Consider the following 20,742-nt stretch of genomic DNA (forward strand, 5'->3'; position numbering starts at 1 on the left):
AAGAAAAAGAAATAAACCATATCTAAATTGGAAGGAAGAAATAAAACTGTCTCTCTTTGCAGATAATATGATATTATATATAGAAAACTCTTAAAGATTCTACCTCAAAACTGTTAGAATAAAAAAATTCAGTAAAGCTGCAGGATACAAAATCAATATACAAAAGTCAGTTGCATTCCTATATACTAATAGTGACCTATCAGAAAGAGAAATTAAAAACAATCCCATTTATAATTACAACAAAATACTAGTAATAAACTTAACCAAGGAGGTGGAAAATCAGTACATTGAAAACCATAAGATATTGATGAAAGAAATTGAAGAAGACACAAATAATTGGATATTCCGTGCTCAGAGACTGAAAGAATTAATATTTTTAAAATGTACATACTACTCAAAGCAATGTAGACTCAGATTCAATGCAGTTCCTATCAAAATTCTAATGGTATCTTTCACAGAAGTAGAATAAACAATGCTAAAATTTGCACGGAGCTACAAAATAACCCAAATAGTCAAAGAAATCTTGAAAAAGAAGAACAAATCTGGAGGTACCACACTGTCTGATTTCATACTGTATAACAAAGCTATAGTAATCAACACAATATGGTATTGACATAAAAAGACACATAAATCAATGGAATAGAATAGAGAGCCTAGAAATAACCCCACACAGAAATGGTCAATTAATTTATGACAAAAGGGGCATGAGTATACAATGGGGAAAGAAAAATCACTTCAATATATGGTGTTGGATGAACTAGAATTACACACAACACAATGGAACTGGATCCCTGTCTTAAATCGTACACAAAAAATCAACTCAAATTGGGTCGAAAATTTAAATATAAGACCTGAAACCATGAAATTCCTAGAAGAAAACATAGGGGGTAAGCTTCTTGACATTAGTCTTGGTGATGACTTTTTGGCTTTGACACCAAAAGCAAAGGCAACAAAATAAAAAACAAGAGGGAACATCAAGCTTAAAAGCTTTTGCACAGCAAAGGAAACAATTAACAAAATGAAAGGGCAACATGTGGAGTGGGAGAAAACAGTTGCAAATCATATCTCTGAGAAGGGGCTAATATCCAAAATATATAAAGAACTCATACAACTCAATAGCAAAAAAACAAACAATCTGATTTAAAAAATGACAGAGAAACTGAATGGACATTTTTTTCCAAAGACATCCAACTGTCCAACAGGTACATGAAAAGATGTTCAACATCACTCATCATAAGAGAAATGCAAATCAAAACCACAAGTTATCATCTCATACCTGTTAAAATGGCTATCATCAAAAAGACAAGAAATAAGTGCTGGTGAAGTTGTAGAAAATAAGGAACACTTGCGCACTGTTGACCACTATGGAAAATAGTATGGAGATTCCTCTATGGAAAACAGTATGTCAATTCATCAAAAAATTATAAAGAGAACTACCATATGCTCATATAAATACTACTTAAATACTACTATGAACTACTAAATATAATATGAACTGCTATTCATATATATAGAACTAGATCTAGTATTTCACTTCTGGGTATATATCCAAAGATAATGGAATCACTATCTCAAAAATATATCTGCACCCTCATGTATCACAGCATTACTGAAAGAGCCAAGGCATAGAAACAACCTAAGTATCCACTGATGAATGAATAAAGAAATTGTAACATATATACAATGGAATATTATTCAGCCACAAAAGGAGGGAATCCTGCCAACTGTGGTAACATGGATGGCCTTTGAGGGCATTATGCTAAGTGAGATAAGTCAGAGAGAGACAAATACTATATAATTTCACTTATAAGTGGAATCCAAAAAAAACAAATTCACAGATACAGAGAACATACTGATGGTTGCCAGTAAGAGGGGGTGGGGAGTAGGGGAAATGGGTGAAGGTGGTCAAAAGATAAAAATGTCCAGTTATAAGATAAATAAGTTTTGGGAATGTAATGTACAGCATTGTGCTTTGTTAACATACTGTACTATATATGTGAAAGTTATTAAGAGAGTAAATCTTAAAAGTTCTCATAATTAGAGAAAAAATAACTATGTGAGGTAATTAATGTTAACTAAACTTACTGTGGTAATCATTTGGCAATATATATATATTGTATATAATTGTAATATATGTAAGTATACATATATATGTATCAAATTATTATGTTGTACATCTTGGACTAATACAATGTCATATACCAATATAGCTCAATAAAATTGGAAAAAAACACCTTGCCTTAAAAAAATTTGAATTGGTACATTACCTTCCTTAATGTGGGTGAAACTTATCCAATCAGCTGAAGGCCTGAAAAGAACAAAAAGGCTGACTATCCCTTGAGGGAACTCCTCCTGCCTGACTGCCTTCCATCTGGGACATTAGTATTTTCTTGCTTTCAAACTTAAACTGAAACTCAGTTCCTCCTGGTTCTTAATGCTGCTAGCCTTTGTACCTACACCATCATCTCTCCCGGGTCTCCAGTTTGCTGACTGTAGATCTTGGGACTTGTCAGCCTCTTTAATCGTATGCGCCAATTTCCTTTTTTCCCCCCAGAATTTATTTATTTAGTTTTAATTTAAATTCCAGTTAGTTAACATACAGTGTAATATTAGTTTCAGGTATACGGTTTAGTGAGTCAACACTTCTATATAAGGCAATTTCTTATAATAATAAGATATATATATTTTATTGGTTCTGTTGCCCTGGAGAACCCTAACACAAACACTGACCACAAACATTTCATTTTATGGTCCTATAATCATATTTTTAAAAAACATAATCTGCTCTATACTGTTCCCATTCTATGTTTGTATTTAGTTTTATATTCCTCACTAAAGAAAAACTGGATGGAATGCTTTTGTTTATACATATGTGTATTTCCTTTATGGAAATTTGAAGTCCCAGTCCATGCTTGTTTGTTGATTTTCTCTTAGAAGAGTTGGTTTTTATGTCTTGGGTGTCTCATAGTTATAACATATATTTTACTGTTATCTACTTCCCTAGGAGGTAATCATGAGGGATGAAATAGCTGAGAAACACCACTGGCACCCCTTAGTATATGGTACACATAAAACTATTCAATAGCATTATTATTTTAAATATTTATAGAGTAAAATTATAGGGGTAAAATAATTATTAAATAATCTTGGGAATATAATGAGAAAATATTCTACAAAATCAAGACCTCTTTTATTTAAATAGATTCTTACACTGAAATCTACAATGGAATCTCCCAAGGAAATTTTTAAATGTCTACAATTATATTAAGATAAAGTACTTGTGGGGCGCCTGGGTGGCACAGTGGGTTAAGCCTCCGACTCTTGGTTTTGGCTCAGGTCATGATCTCAGGGTCGTGAGCTCAAGCCCTGCCTCCAGCTCGCGCTCAGCAATGAGTCTGCCCAGGGTTCTCTCTCCCTCCCATTTATCTCTGGGCATTATATTTTGGATATTTTGTTTCTTCTTTAGAATTTTACGATTTATAAAATTTTCTATAAAAACATATTGTATTAATAATACTTTTAAAATGAACCAAAACTAAGTGAAAAAAATTCAAAGCAAGTTAAATAAACAGTCATATATTGACAAACTATACAAAGCAAACCTAATTATATAATATGAAATTCAGCAATTAATAATCTTAAACATCTTTGCTATAAAAAGTATTAAGAAATAACAAAGGATTATATAAGTAAGCAATGACATTTAAATCCACAAAGGTCAGATCTCAGACCTGTAAAGGAGAAGAAGGAGAACAGAATCTGGATTATTAATTTGCATGAACCTAAAGGAAAAAGCCACACAATGGCTTCTCTCTTAGAGCTTCTCTCATCCAAACTAAGACTTGGATGAATTTTATATTAAATTGAAACCTGGCTCCAAGTCTACCTCATCTAGGCTTCCCACATAGAGAATCAAATTTTCTGGCAGGGACAAAGGTAATAAATCGAAAGCCCATCCAAATCATGTGTTTAAACCTAGACTTTTGGTTGTAGTAGACTGTGAAAATATTCATCCTTGAAAACTTCCAGAGAGAAAGAGTAGTACTGCCTGTTCTCATCCCACATCTCTCCCTACCTCTAGAATCCAGATGGCAGGTCATTTGGCCCAGGATTCCACATGGGTTGTATAGCTGCCAACATCATTCCCAAGAAAGCAAAACATTAGGAGAAAAAAAGACAATAAATTGCAAAACCAACCATTTGACATTTGGGATAAAGACTGTATGGGAAATTTTGACTTCTTAAACATTAATAACTCTAGAAATTCTAGGCCGAATGATAGTGCATCAAAAGCAGCAATGTAATCTTGCTAAAATACTATAAACTTTCAGATGCTGCTTTACCAAAACCCTTTTCAAAGATCATTTATTAGAACAAACACACACCTAAACAAATAAGCATTTCTTCTGAAGTTGAAAGGATATGCTTAAGAATATTACATCACTTATCATTCATATTCAGGAATGATCCATCTGTATTTACAATGTTGCTACTCTCTATCCCCTCTCAACTCAGCTTCTCCAATCTTAACACTGAAGGAAGAATAATCCACTAATTTATGACTAGATTTATTGTCCTTTAGCAGAAGGGACCTTCTTAATCATCTTTCTCCAGCCACTTAACGTACAATCAGCTCAGAACAAAACACTGGTTTGGCTATGACCCTATCTTTGAGCCTGGAAATTACCCTCAAGTGCAAACATGTAAAAAAATATAAATATTCTGGTGACCTGACCACACATTCAATTTTTTAAAAAAGATGTCATTTATTTGAGAGAGAGACCAAGAGAGCATAAATGGGGGGAGGGGCTGAGCAGGGAGCCCTGATGCAGGGCTGGATCCCAGGATTCTGAGATCATGACCTGAACCAAAGTCAGACGCTTTAACCGACTGAGCCACTGAGGTGCCCCACATTCAATTTTTATTGTAGAGAAGAGTCACTTCAAATTTTAGCCAAATGTGATATTTAGACAATACCAATCCTTCAAGGATGGATTTAGGTATCAGGTTTACTCACTGGTATTTGTTTTTTGACAAGTTTTCTGGGGTGCCACTGCACTGATCTGGATTAACAAACATCAAATTCCAGGCCATCTAAACTCACATTGCCCTATGTGCATTATTTTTATCTTTCTAGGAGCAAATATATATATATATGTGTATATATATATATATATATATATAGAGAGAGAGAGAGAGAGAGAGAGAGAGGAGAGAGAGAGAGAGCGTGCGTTACAGAGAACACATTCCACAGTAAAAACTAAACCCATTGCAGCCCTTCAAAATTTTGAAGAGCAGTTTGGCTTACCAAGGCACTGGCTCTGGTTTCTAATAAATCCAATTTAGCTCAGTCTCTGGTGGCAAGTAGTCATGTAATTGAGTATAATTTGTCACAACTGGCGATTCTGACTCAAGAACAATTTAGGATTGAGCTAGTATAAACATTTAAAAAGCCCTTGCCACATTCCAGCTAATAATAGAAAAGATGTAAAAGGGCAATCTGCTCTACCCAAAAAAGAATCTATTAAGCTATAATATTTTTCTATATTTCTTTATTTATATTGAATATTCTCATTGCCAAAACCACCACTTGCCTAAGGTTTTGATCCCCACCCACAGAGGTAATATTCACACTTAACTCTTCCGTGTCACATGTCCGAAATTCAGTACTTATGTAGCATCTTTAACCTGAAATTTTTTACTGCTTGAAAACTTCTCATGCCTGAGACAAAAACAAAGAGAAGCCAAATCATTTTATTTTGACATATTGATTCCCTTTACATTAATGCTATTTGACTTCACCAATCTCTTAACTCTGACATTTCCAAATGTACTAAACAGAATATATGGAAACGAAAAATGGAAGCATTCATGTATTTCTTTATCACAGAGAAAAAAGTAGACCATGACATTTACTGTAAATGCATTATACAGTTAGTGGAGTTAAGTAAAGTAAAAACAAACCTCTGGACAAGGATGATAGCCCCCACAACATTGAGTGTGTTAATAGAAGTCATTAAATTAAGAAGAAAACAATAAGACTGCAGGCACAATTGTTATGGCTGAGGACATCTTAGCACTATGAGGACACCTGCACTATCAACAACCTCTTGGAATACAAGACTTGATAATATACATGTAATGCTAATAGTAATGATAATGGTAGTAATAATAACAATGTGTTAGCATTCTTGAGTTCTGCCTATGTTCCAAGATCTATGTTAAATACCTAGTGAACATTCAACTTACAAACAAAACCCTAACATCATTTCCACAAGGCTATTATTTTGGGGTTAGATTGAAGAGACTGAGGTTTAGGGAGAGAGCACTTTTAAGGATTCAAATCCAGATCTCTCCAATTCCAAACCTTGAGTTCCCAAACATTACATATTCTATTAAAAATTATGAAGGAATAATCATTTAGGAAATATTTTCATGTAAATTAAAAGAATTTTAAATTAAATTTAAAATATTTTAATAGTATTTTATCTAACATTTTAATAAAATATTTTAAATAATATTTGTTAAATATTGAATAAAGTATTTTTTATTAACATACAATATATTATTTGTTTCAGGGGTACAGATCTGTGATTCGTCAGTCTTACACAATTCACAGCACTCACCATAGCACATACCCTCCCCAATGTCCATCACCCAGCCACCCCATCTCTCCCACCCCCCTCCACTCCAGCAACCCTCAGTTTGTTTCCTGAGATTAAGAGTCTCTTATGGTTTGTCTCCCTCTCTGGTTTTGTCTTTCATTTTTCCCTCCCTTCCCCTAATAATCCTCTGTCTTATTTCTCAAATTCCTCATATTGGTGAGATCATATATTTATCTTTCTCTGATTGACTTATTTCGCTTAGCATAATACCCTCTAGTTCCATACACGTTGTTGAAATGGCAAGATTTCATTTTTTTGATGGCTGCATAATATTCCATTGTATATATACGCCACATCTTCTTTATCCATTCATCTGTTGATGGACATCTGGGCTCTTTCCATAGTTTGGCTATTGTGGACATTGCTGCTCTAAAAATTGGGGTGCATGTACCCCTCATATCACTACATTTGTATCTTTGGGGTAAATATCCAGCAGTGCAATTGCTGGGTCATAGGGTAGCTCTATTTTCAACTTTTTGAGGAACCTCCATACTGTTTTCCAAAGTGGCTGCACCAGCTTTCACTGAAAAAAGTATTTAAACAGTTAAAGCTTACAAAACTTTTTGCATATATTCTTAGCTAAAAAATTCATATTATTTTCTCAAAAAATATATATATAACATCTTTTCATCTCTCTTGTTGACTTCCAAGCAATATCACTGTTTTTCAGTCACCAAAAATTTGCTTTGCTAACTTAGAAATTATTCATAAATGTGATTAGTATCTGAGAGTTCAAATAAATAAATATATAATTTTGTATATTCTGACATTCTGAAGATACATCCTCATGTTAGTACAGGCAAATGAAAACATATACCATGGAAAAAAAGTGAATTTGGACTAATCTTAAGAAACCATGTCTAACCTCTTTCCCTGATAATATTTCCAGCTTCAAAACCCTCAATCTGTATGTCTTTTTTGTGGCCTATAGCTTGGACATCAAGTGCAGAGGAGGAAAGGAGGAAAACATTAGATAAATTTAAAAACTGTCTTTTTTTTAAGATTTTATCTACTTATTTGAAAGAGGGAGAGTGAGCAAGGGAGAGAGAGAGAGCACTAGCAGAGGGAGAGGCAGAGGGAGAGACAGAGGGAGAGGCAGGGGGAGAGGGAGAAGAGGCTCCCCGCTGAGCAGGGAGCCTGATGCGGGCTCACTCCCAGGATCCTGAGGTCATGACCTGAGCCAAAGGCAGGAGCTTAATGGACTGAGCCACCCGGGTGCCCTGACAATTGTCTTTTATGAGATTCTGATTCTCTTATCTATTGGAATCCCAACCATTTTACTCAGTGTAACAGAATGGAAACGTTTGAACATAGTTCTAAATACATCTCAAAATAGATCTATTCCATTCCTCTTATAAGCAACAGGAAAATTAAAATTAAAAACTCCATTAAGTTAGGAGAGGCCAATTGAGCTCTTAATAGAGCTCTTAATTATTTAAGGGAAATGCTACAAAATTATACATAGTTACACATTTAATACTAAGGAATTAATGTACAAATTAAATTACTAAGTAAGTTGCAAAATTAGGCATATACAAGGCAGCATTCTTATGGTGGATAATGCATTTTTTAAGACCCCAATTTTAAAAGATGCTGGAAATGTGGTTCTTATACATGTTGGATTGAAGGCACTAGAATTATAAGACAGTGGAATGTGTAAGGAGTGAGAGATGCTGCTTTGGGCCACACTGCATGAGACAGTTTTCTCCCACTTGTCTTCTATATTAAATTTTCCATGCTATACAAATGTCTGGTAAATAGTGAAAGCTCTCAAGTCACAGTACATGTGATTGATTTTTGTTTCAATATCTACTCCAAGGTAAACCCTATCCCATATGGTAAATTCTTGACAGTCCCAAAACAGTAAGTAATAACATTTAAACCATCCATTATCAATGCATGCATTAAGAACATGAAATTGGAGGAAGACAGGCAAGGAAGACCTCTAGAGGTATTTGAGGAGTAGTTTGTTAGCCTTGACAGAGAATTTTGTGCCCAGAAAATAAATAGCAGAGAAAGTAATCATTGGGTAGAAAAGGTATCATCAAATACATACTCGCCTCTAAAAAACTAATAAAGTTAATTTACTGCCAATGTTGAAAATATTTTTATCTTCATTTTCAAAATCCCATTCAAGTGCCATCTGAGCCATAGGGAAATTCTTCTGACTTATGGTCTCTTTTTATTACTTCAATAAAATGTCTAAAGTAGATTCAACTCCTTTAGGACTTGTTCACTTCTTCACTTATCTATACCTGGTAGTGGAAAAAGAACACTGTTGAGAATATGAAGGCTCGAGTTTTAGTTCCAACTATTCTACTAATGAGCTGTATAACCTTGGGGAAATCACTCTGCTTCCTAGAAATATAGCTTTCGTATTTGTAGGAAGAGAAGGTTGGGCTTAAAATCTTTTTGTTTCTTTTATATTTCTAAGATTTTATGTTTTCGAGGACATCTAGCTACTCATTTATTATTCATTATATTTTTTATGTGATACTAATTAGTTTTTTTATCATGTGATCAATATACAAACCTGCACTATTTTTGGACTGTTCAGTTTTAAATATGTATAAGTAGATTTTATCTACCCACTCCTTCCATGCAGCGGCTTTGCCTCACTTAAATGGAGAACAGAGTTTGTTCAATGTGGCAGAGAATGTTCTTATAATTTTTGCTGATTTAGATGACTGTGATTTAGATTCCCAAACTTACTGTTCATATCAATTTCAATTTCCTATAATTGAAACTCCAAGCTATAGTGCCTTATGTAAGAAAGAAGTTCATTTCTATATCACATAAAAAATAAATCCATAGTTTTGTAGTCTAGATACAGCAATTACAAGTAGCATAAAAAATGCAGGCCCCTTTTAACTTTGGACTCTACCATACTCTAATTATGAAGATCAAAGGAACATATTCACTTTTCTAATTAGTCTTTCTACCTTCTGAAAGATATTTTCATTAAAAAAAATAATAATAGCTTACTAGAGCGCCTGGGTGACTGTTGAGCATCCAACTGTTGATTTTAGCTCATGAAGATCCTGACCTTGGGGTTGTGGGATCTGGCCCAGCGTCAGATCAGCATGGATCCTGCTTGGGATTCTCTCTCTCCACACCAAGGTGGGGATGAGGTGAGGCTTGCTTTGTCCTCCTATGTATCTGTTAAAGATGACATAGTCTTTCCCCTTCCTGATGCACAGATAGCACCACAAGATCTAATTAAATGTTAGCTGTCGATTAGGTATATGCAAACCCTTTCAAGTGCATGTGAACCCTTCGATCTCATTACAGGGTCCTTCTGCATGACCCCTCACTCTATAAAATCTGTAGACTAAAGTCCGGACTTTGCACAGAATAGCTGCACAGCTGTCTGATCCACCAACCACTTCATCTTTCCTGTCAGCAAGTTACCCTGAATAAAACTCTGTGTAAACTGTATGGAGCTGCCTGCTTTGATTTTTGGTCTCAAAGCACCTTCTCAGTTTGTAGGATACTTTATAGTCTCTCTACCTTCCAACAGTTGCCAGATCTCTCTATTGTAATGGTGCACTGTTCCTTTGCAATTTCTAAGTGTCCTGAATAGTATTAGTTTGGCACCATGCTGAAATATCCTGTTCCCTTACAACTTTTCACCTAATGGTTATAGCATCCATTGATGATATTTGGCTAAACAGTTATTACACTGAGAGTCACAACATGGCAATTGTCTATCACTCCTTCTTCGTTTATTAACTAACACTCTTTTGTAAAGATGAGCTCCCCTGACACAATAAATATTCTAGGCTGTCAGAGAAAAACTTCACTGGACAGAGTTAAACAGACAAGGAAGATTTTATTCAAGATTATTCCAATAGGGGAGATTGAACTCAACTCTGCTGAAACAAAAGACAGGACAATTTTTAAGTACAGGGGTGAGCCAGTAGAAGGTACTAGAGGACATGAGGGCAAGGGGGAGGTGGTTGGTCAATGTGATCAGGTCATCTGTGTTTCCTAATTATAACTTAGTTAGCTGGTTAGTTAGACCCCTGCCTTCCCTTCCACAGAGATTGGGAGATAGGATGGATATCTGTCTTGATTATTACATTTTAAAGGGATTGTTCCCTGGTCCTTAAGAGTAACATTCCTGGTTTGTAAATCTGACAATGGAAATGGGATAAGATTTATGTCTCAGTGGACCAAAGAAAGAATTTACAATTGAATGTTTTCTAAAGTAAATGCTGTAAGGAAAGGGATGCAATGGTCCTATAGTTAGGAAAAAACCTATCTAAAGTTTAGTCTAGGGGCACCTGGGTGGCTCAGTTGGTTGAGCATCTGCCTTCGGCTCAGGTCATGATCCCAGGGTCCTGGGATCGAGTCCCACATCAAACTCCCTGCTCAGCGGGGAGTCTGCTTCTCTCTCTCTCGGCCTGACGTTCTCCCTGCTTGTGCGTTCTCTCTCTCTCCCTCTCCCTCTTTCTCTCTCTGACAAATAAATAAATAAAATCTTAAAATAAATAAATAATGTTTAGTCAAGCTGAGGGAACAACTGATCTTGTACTTTCCCATGACATAAAACACACAACCTCCATTTTCAAAGTCATTCCTTGGCCCAAATGACTGCTGGAGTTCCAACCATCATTAGCACTCGCAGGTAGCAGGAGGGAGATAATTTAAAGAGGGAAACAAGGGGGGCACCTGGGTGGCTCAGTCATTAAGCGTCTGCCTTCAGCTCAGGTCATGATCCCAGGGTCCTGGGATCGAGCCCTGCATCGGGCTTCCTGACCCACGGGAAGCCTGCTTCTCCTTCTCCCTCTCCCACTCCCCCTGCTTGTGTTTCCTCTCTCGCTGTGTCTCTGTCAAATAAATAAATAAAATCTTAAAAAAAAAAAGAGGGAAACAAGGGTGTCTGGGTGGCTCAGTCGTTAAGCATCTGCCTTCAGCTCAGGTCATGATCCCAGAGTCCTGGGATCGAGCCCCGCATTGGGCTCCCTGCTCTGCAGGAGGCCTGCTTCTCCCTCTCCCACTCCCCCTGCTTGTGTTTCCTCTCTCTCTGTGTCTCTCTCTGTCAAATAAATAAATAAAATCTTTAAAAAAATAATAAAGAGGGCAACAAAACATGCCGACTATCTGATTTTCAGTTAAGTAGCCGTAGAACCACCCAATAAATTTTATTAATAAGTTACTGGCCACATGTAGCTATAAGGAAGATTGAGAAATATGGTTTCTTAGTGGAGCACGTTCCTGCCTAGAAAAGTCAGGAATTTGTTACTATTTTTAAAAGATGAAAGTGGCTATTGAGCAGGTAACTAAAAGTCTCAAACATACTGGTAAACATAGATGTCACAGAAAATAGAAGCACTGGTACCTACTGACCAAATGTTTAATAAGTTATTCTTCCTTAAATCTATTACATGTCATATTTTCTGTTTTATTAGGACTGTATCATAAGCTGTTGATTTGTTTTCTGTTTTATTAGGACTGTATCATAAGCCTATGCTTTACATCTGTTTTCATCAAATCAACCCAAGAAGATATGAAGATAATAATCTTTTTAAAATCCTTATTTATATTTATCAATATTAATTAGCAACTATTAAAAACTTAACCAGTATGGTGATGGGTATTAAAAAGGACACGTTCTGCATGGAGCGCTAGGTGTTATACACAAACAACGAATCATGGAACACTACATCAAAAACTAATGATGTAATGTACAGTGATTAACATAACATAATAATAAAAAAATTAAAATTAAAATAGAAAAAACTTAACCAGTATATTCAAAGAACCATATATTTGGTGTAAATTTTGAAATCTACCTTTCCCCAAATATAAAGCACCTATTCAATGCCCTAAATTAAGTGAAATGTAGAAAATACTTAGGAAGTTGTGGTATCTAGAATCTGATTCACCATTTTAACCTGGTTTCATAAATTTGTGCTTTAGGAATAGTGAAACAAGCTTAAAAGCCTGTAAAAAAGAACTTGTAATAAATGGCCTTCAGATTTTATTTATTAGAACTGGATCAAATCAGAACTGGAAGCTCCAGATTGATCCTGCCTGCCTAATACTCCATTTGTGTAAAGTTGTTCCAACAAACAGCAGAGGCTTCAATAAAAATCACAGCTTTTCCCATTCATTACAGTATAAACTGGAAGAAAAGTTTCAAACCTCAAAAAATGCCCCTAGTCAGGCAGAGCCAGCTGGCAACTGAAATTAGAATTCTAAGTTTTCACTTGGTAGAGTTGCTTCTGGTATAAAAATAGACCATGTAAAATCTTTTACATTTTCTACGTAATCCCTAAATGTCCCAATGAAAAGAAAAATCAGGAACTCCCTTGGATTCATAATCATGATGCACATACGCTTGTTTTCAGGATTGTATTTTTCTAACTACATTTTTAATTCTTATTTGATAGCATTATTAAAATACCAGAGACATAGTCCATACTATGTTTTATTTTATTCCTGAAATACTGAACTGAGAATTTATAAATATAAATATATTTTAACTTATCTAAATAAATGCTCCAAATATGAATTAAGCTTAAATTTTTAATTTTTAAATTTAAATTTTTAAATTTTCAGCCAAATTTTCAGCTCAATTCACCTCTAGGTGTATATATCAAAGAAAATGCTGCCCTTGCCTAGTTATTTTTTCTTTACTATTTTATTTATTCGACACACAGAGAGAGAACAAGTAGGCAGAGCGGCAGGCAGAGGGTGAGGGAGAAGCAGACCCTCTGCTGAGCAGGGAGCCCAATGCAGGGCGCGATCCCAGGACCCCGGGATCATGACCCGAGCCGAAGGCAGACGCTTAACCGACTCAGCCACCCAGGCACCCCAGCCCTTAGCTAATAAAAGTTTTTCTTAATCAATATATATGGTGCCATTTACCAACATTTATAGCACATCATAATTATTTAAGCCAGATATTAATTAAATTCCTATTAAATACCTAATATTGAGTTAGAACTGAGAATACACAAGTATATGAAATATGTAATCTTTGTGTAGTCCACTGGGGAACATAGATGTATGTACAACAATTAAATATCATTTGATAGCCATATTTGATAGAATTGTTATTTAATGCAAACATCCTTACTCTATAGGGTGTTGGCACATAAAATAAAGAGTAACCTAGAGTTTTCATCCTGTGTATACTTAGTTTTTGAAATTTAACTAAAGAGTATAAGAAGTCCTGCCATATAGCTAAGTGCAAGCAAATTAGTCATTCTATTGTATCTTTCAAAAATAATCCATTTAAAAGCTTATATATGTTCAGTGATCTCAAAAGGAGTAAAGAAAACTTCTGTTTTGTGTTATAGTTCATCAAAATAGAAATTTGTATTGTTCCTCAAATATGTACTTTTAATTTAAAATGAAAAGTATCCATCCTTTTACAATGAATGTACCCAAAACAAAAGAGCTTTAATAATTCTTTTTTTTTTTGAAGATTTTTTCCCACACTAATGGAGAAGGCCATCCCATCCCACTATCACACTGCTCTTATGGATGCAATTTTCTGTTATAATGAACAATAAGAACTATCAACTACATAAGGCTAAGAGGACAACCAGGGCTCCCTAGATTGCAAATAAAACTTAGAACTTTCAGAAAGTTTTTCTTTCTTTGAAAATTAAAGGATTCCTTTTAAGCACTAAGATCAATAATGAGACTATCTTTCAGAGCTTCCTGGATCAACTAGATCTAAGAAGAGCCAGATCATAGTTCTGATGGAGTAGGAGAATTCTAATCATACCACAGTGAATTCTATAAATTAAGCTATTACATTTGATTATTTTCGCTGAAGTTTGAAAATAAATGGGCATGGAACGCTAGTTCTCACTTGGTTTTCCTGGTTAACAAAAGGGACAGTTGACTGCTATCACATGGTACCCACATAGAATGCATCAATAACTATCAACAGTAGTACTCATGGGACCAGACAGGGAGCTTTCAAACCTGGTTGTGGGAGGGGAGAGAATGGTATCTTCTAGAACAGCCAGTCACCCAGCTCAGCAGGTGCCACTCAAGATTCATTCTCCTTCCTACTCACAGATGCTGTTCCTTCACACATAAACACAACTTTCTCATCTTCATCCTGGGGCTAACAATAACAATTTCTTTGGGAATTCTCGGGAAAGAAAAATCTACCATTGGTTAAGTGTCACCCTTTTTTGGTAGGCAGTGTGCATTGATGCTTCATATACAGTATTTCACTTACAGTGAATTGTAAAGATGAGGAAATTGGACCTCAGTGTGACAAACCAAGAATTCCAACCCAAGTCTGTCTAAGGTTAAAGCCTTTTCCCTGTCCACCTATGGCACTGGATGTATAAGAACACTTGAGACCATTGTCAACCACTTTTAAGTGGACATGGCAAAGGGTATTTCCTTTTACCATAGTATAATGGAAGTGGTCATATTCATTATTCTGGTTGTAGCTTGCCAGACTGTAAATTTAATGTGACACAAACATACACAATCTCTCCCATATTGGGCTTAGAAATGGAAACCTGTGATGACACTTCATTATTAGAGAGCTACCAGAAGCATGTATGAAATCTTTGAATTTTAAGCACTGTTGTAAAAAAGACACTTTGTCTAAATCCAGGCTATCTAAATTCTCATCAAGTGAATATACAAAGGGGTAATACATATTATCAACTGACAAGCATAGGGACTTTCCTGGAAGTATGTTTTTGCAATAATTCTACATTTTCCCCTTGTCACAATGCCTTAGAGAGACAGAAGTGGTAGAGCCTAAAAATTTTTGAAATGCAGGTAATGGAGAAAATATGTAATGCATTTCAAGGAAATATATGGGTTTGAATCTGTCAGAAAATTAATACAACAAGCTTTAATACTATGTGAGAACAATAAATACTCAGGTTTTATTCGTACAAGGTGAGTTGAAGTGTATGCATAAATAACTTCATATGATACTGATTGTATAAACTTTACTTTTGAACTCCTTCGATGCTTGTGACTTTGAAGTAATAAAAAACCAATGAAAATCATCTGCATTCCCCTAGAACTCAAAGAACAAAGAATAGCTCATCAACCACTCGTAACAAATAGAGCTCCAATGAAGAATGACCCCTTTAGTACACATGGCCTCACTAAGCTAGTTCACAGCACCCTGTACAAGATAAATTACAGGTTAAAAAAGAACTCTCAGGTTAAAGCAAAGCTAAAAACTCACCAAATTACAAAAACATTAAATAGTTATGCTTTATAACCAAACTCTATGACTGAAATATGATTAAATAAAAATGAATACATTTATACAGTTTGTTAATAACAATGCTATACACACACACACACACACACACACACACACACACACACACATATATATATCATATGAAGCTTTACACTTTATCAAGTTCTTTCAAATGTACTACCTCATTTGATTCTACAGTTGTATGGCTGCCTTCATTATCATACCACCACCACTGCCACTGCCACCTCCTGCACAGTGAGGAAAATAAAACTCACAGAGGTTACTTCACTCAACCAGGTTTGCAGAGCTATAGCTAGGAGTAGTGAAGCCAGTATTCACCTGATACAAAGTAAATGCAACTCATTTGCTCCATGAGGGCAAATATATATACCCCAGATTTGGCCAATTATTGCCCTCGGTCTCATAAGGTCCCCAAATTAGAATATTCTGGCCAGGGTATCATGGGTTGTCTTCTTAACCCTTACTTTCCAAACAGGGATACCAAGGGCTGCCTTCCAGATACAACTCCTGAGAAGGTGAGTCCTGGTGTGACCTCTCCAGCTTGTGATGGAAATGTCTGCATACTGGTACGCAGCACAGGACATTCATTCACTCAAATGTTGAGCTCCGGGATCTGGTTTATTTCTCTTTCCAGATTATGTGAACTCCTCACACTTCACTGTTGAAAACAAAAGTGAGAGACTGTTTCTGAGACAAAATGGGTTAATTACAATAAACCAAAATAGAATAAAAGTATGATATAATGATTTATATGACTGAAATTCAGCCAAGTTTCTAAAGGTTCTTTACAGAGCCCCACTATGGCTATTTCTGTAAATATGGCCCAGACCAAAAAAAAAAGAAGTCTTGTCTCCTATTGATTAGGTGGCAATCTGGCCAATAGCACAAAAGGGAAGACTTTAAAAAATATTTTTTTATAAAAGCCTGATTCCTATTGCTTCTCTCACAGTCCTACCACTCAAAACACTCCTTGCAGCTACCACAGTAGAAAGCAGTGAGCAGAGTGGGAAATAGTCCACCAGCATGAGACACAGGAAAGAGTCTGCAGTTGAGTGGCTCTGTAACTCTGGAAAACATCAGAAGCGAAGAGAGTTCAGAAATCCACAGGGATAAATTTAGGCAACTTGCCAGGGCCCTATCAGCTCCAGCAGGTCTCAAGTAGACAAGGAAACAGGCAGCTGGCTAAGAAGAGTGCTTGACACACAGAGAGAAAGTGGGAGAGGGGAGGAAAGATGGTATGTGAAAGCCGGAGGGGGGGGGGGGGGGGGGGGGGGGGGAGGGGTGGAGGCGGGTCACAAAGAATGGGCCACTTTGTAGTTCACAGCAGATTTGAGACTTTCATGACAGGAAACTGAAATTTTCCTGGCTTCTGGGAAAAATGTACATCCTAGAGTGTCTGAGCACATGGATCAGGCCCCATTTCTTCAGCAGTTCAGTCCATCTGGGCACATGCTCTTTAGCAGGAGCACAAAGGAAGCAGCCTGGGCTGTGTGGATGGCAATGGCATGAATAAAAGAAGGGAAGGATGCAAGAGGCATTATGAAAAGGAAAGGGAAGGAGCATGTCAGATAAAGGAAGCACAGGGAAGGAATGAGCCTCTGAACGCCCGTGCATGATCTCATGCGGCTTTGTGGAGTCTCTGCGACACTTCAAACCAATAAGAAGCCTGGAGAGTGATCAGGTGTGTGAGTGTATCACAGAAATCCACACAGGGGCCCAAATCCTGAGAGCTGAAAGCTGGGAGGCCAGAGCCAGCTTTATTCAAATTACTGTAAGAACAAGAGCAAAAATTAAAACACCAACACAAAAGCCAGCCTTTCTTTGGACGAGTAACTTTCCATTGTGTCAGGGGCCTAAACTTCCAACCAAATCTGAAATGCAAATCACACGGTGCTCCTGAGTGGGCACCGTGGGGAAATGATGCAACCACCATGACAAACCATCTGCAAAAGCAATTTGGAACCTATAAAATTTGCTGTGAATGTTACTGCCATCATTATTGTCCTAGGTGCTTCGTGATAAAATAAAATATCCCATCTCTGGCAAAGAGGTCAGAAAAAGAAAACCAGCTTCCAACATCACAAAATAACAGTGGCCTTTGAGAAACAGAAATAAAAAATGAAATTTTCGTCACCTGTGCATGGTAGTAAGGGCCAGTGCTTCTCTATTTTAGCCAAGGCTTTGGATCAAAGTGAACATTTGAATCAGTTTCACACACTGGTGGGACCCAAAGCAATGGCCTCAAGTGAAAATCACAGTCTCAGTATCAGCATGAAGGTGGGCCCTGTTCTTCATCCATGGCCTACCCAGAGTTCGGTGCTGCAAACAAACCCCAACCCAGCTTCCTGAGCAGAGCTTTTTGTCAGTATAAAAGGGCAAAGAATGAATCAGATGACTTCACCAGAGAGAGATATGAACATGGATTTAAAACATAATATATAATATATATAATATATTATTTGTTTCAGGGGTACAGGTCTGTGATTCATCAGTCTTACATAATTCACAACGCTCACCATAGCACATACCCTCCCATTGTCCATCACCCAGCCACCCCATCCCACCCACCCCGCTTCCACTCCAGCAAACCTCAGTTTGTTTCCTGAGATTAAGAGTCTCTTATGATTTTTCTCCCTCTCTGGTTTCGTCTTGGTTCATTTTTCCCTCCCTTCCCCCACAATCCTCTGTCTTGATTCTCAAATTCCTCATATCAGTGAGATCATATGATAATTGTCTTCCTCTGATTGACTTATTTCGCTTAATATAATACCCTCTAGTTCCATCCACGTCATTGCAAGTGGCAGGATTTCATTTTTTTGATGGCAGCATAATATTCCATGGTGTGTGAGTGTATGTGTATATATATATATATATGTATATATACCCTTGTACCCATACACACACACACCTCATTTTCCTTTTCCATTCGTACGTTGATGGACATCTAGGCTCTTTCCATAGTTTGGCTATTGTGGACATTGCTGCTATAAACATTGGGGTGCACATACCCCTTCGGATCACTACATCTGTATCTTTGTGGTAAATACCCAGTAGTGCAATTGCTGAGTCATAGGGTAGCTCTAATTTCAACGTTTTGAGGAACCTCCATACTGTTTTCCAGAGTGGCTGCACCAACTTGCATTCCCACCAACAGCATAGGAGGGTTCCCCTTTCTCCACATCTTCACCCACATCTGTCATTTCCTGACTTGTTAATTGTAGCCATTCTGACTGGTGTCAGGTGGTATCTCATTGAGGGTTTGGTTTCTATTTCCCTGATGCCGAGCGATGTTGAGCACTTTTTCGTGTGTCTGTTGGCCATTTGGATGTCTTCTTTGCAGGAATGTCTGTTCATGACTTGTGCTCATTTCTGGATTGGATTATTTGTTCTTTGGGTGTTGAGTTTGATACCTTTTTTATAGATTTTAGATACTAACCCTTTACCTGATATGTCATTTGCAAATATCTTCTGCCATTTTGTCAGTTGTCTTTTGGTTTTGCTGTTTCTTTTGCTGTGCAAAAGCTTTTTATCTTGATGAAGTTGCAATAGTTCTTTTGGGCCCTTGCATCCCTTGCCTTTGGTGATGTTTTGAGGAAAAAGTTGCTGCGGCTGAGGTCAAAGAGGTTACTGCCTGTGTTCTCAAGGATTTTGATGGATTCCTGTCTCACATGTAGGTCTTTCATCAATTTGGAGTCTATTTTTGCGTGTGGTGTAAGGAAATGGTCCAGTTTCATTCTTCTGCATGTGGTTGTCCAATTTTCCCAACGCCATCTGTTGAAGAGACTGTCTTTCTCCATTGGACATTCTTTCCTACTTTGTTGAAGATCAGTTGATCATAGACTTGAGGGTCCATTTCTGGGCTCTCTATTCTGTTCCATTGATCTATGCGTTTGTTTTTGTGCCAGTACCATACTGTCTTGATGATGACAGCTTTGTAATAGAGCCTGAAGTCTGGAATTGTGATGCCACCAGCTTTGCTTTTTTTTTTTTTTTCAACATCCCTCTGACTATTTGAGGTCTTTTCTGGTTCCATACTTATTTTAGGATTATTTGTTCCACTTCTTTGAAAGAAAGTTGATGCTGTTTTAATAGGGATTGCATTAAATATGTAGACTGCTCTAGGTAGCATAGACATTTTCACAATATTTGTTCTTCCAATCCATGAGCATGGAACGTTTTTCCATTTCTTTGTGTCTTCCTCAATTTCTTTCATGAGTATTCTATAGTTTTCCGAGTACAGATCCTTTGCGTCTTTGGTTAGATTTATTCCTAGGTATCTTATGCTTTTGGGTGCAATTGTAAATGGGATTGGCTCCTTCATTTCTCTTTCTTCTGTCTTGTTGTTGGTGTATAAAAATGCAACTGATTCCTGTGCATTGATTTTTATATCCTGCCACTTGACTGAATTCCTGTATGAGTTCTAGCAGTTTTGGGGTAGAGTCTTTTGGGTTTTCCACATAAAGTATCATATCATCTGCAAAGAGTGAGAGTTTGAATTCTTCTTTGCCAATTTGAATTCCTTTTATTTCTTTTGTTGTCTGATTACTGAGCCTAGGACTTCTAGCACTATGTTGAATAGCAGTGGTGACAGTGGACATCCCTGCCGTGTTCCTGACCTTAGGGGAAAAGTTCTCAGTTTTTCCCCATTGAGAATGATATTCAATGTGGGTTTTTCATAGATGGCTTTTATGATATTGAGGTAGTTACACTCTATCCCTACACTGTGAAGAGTTTTAATCAAGAAACGATGCTGTAGTTTGTCAAATGCTTTTTCTGCATCCACTATGAGGATCATATTGTTCTTGTTCTTTCTTTTATTAATGTGTGTATCACATTGATCGATTT

The 20,742-nt window shown here is 36.7% G+C and overlaps 1 pseudogene; it reads left to right on the forward strand.

Annotated features, from left to right (window-relative positions):
* Nucleotides 1-13,295, forward strand: part of LOC112811323 (protein FAM47E pseudogene) — a 14,532-nt pseudogene extending 1,237 nt beyond the window's left edge.
* Nucleotides 13,296-20,742: the final 7,447 nt, after the last annotated feature.

This window comes from Callorhinus ursinus, unplaced genomic scaffold (genome assembly GCF_003265705.2).
Source record: "Callorhinus ursinus isolate GAN/ISIS: 27379988/994484 unplaced genomic scaffold, GSC_fseal_2.0 scaffold143, whole genome shotgun sequence".
In the NCBI taxonomy this organism is placed as follows: domain Eukaryota; kingdom Metazoa; phylum Chordata; class Mammalia; order Carnivora; family Otariidae; genus Callorhinus; species Callorhinus ursinus.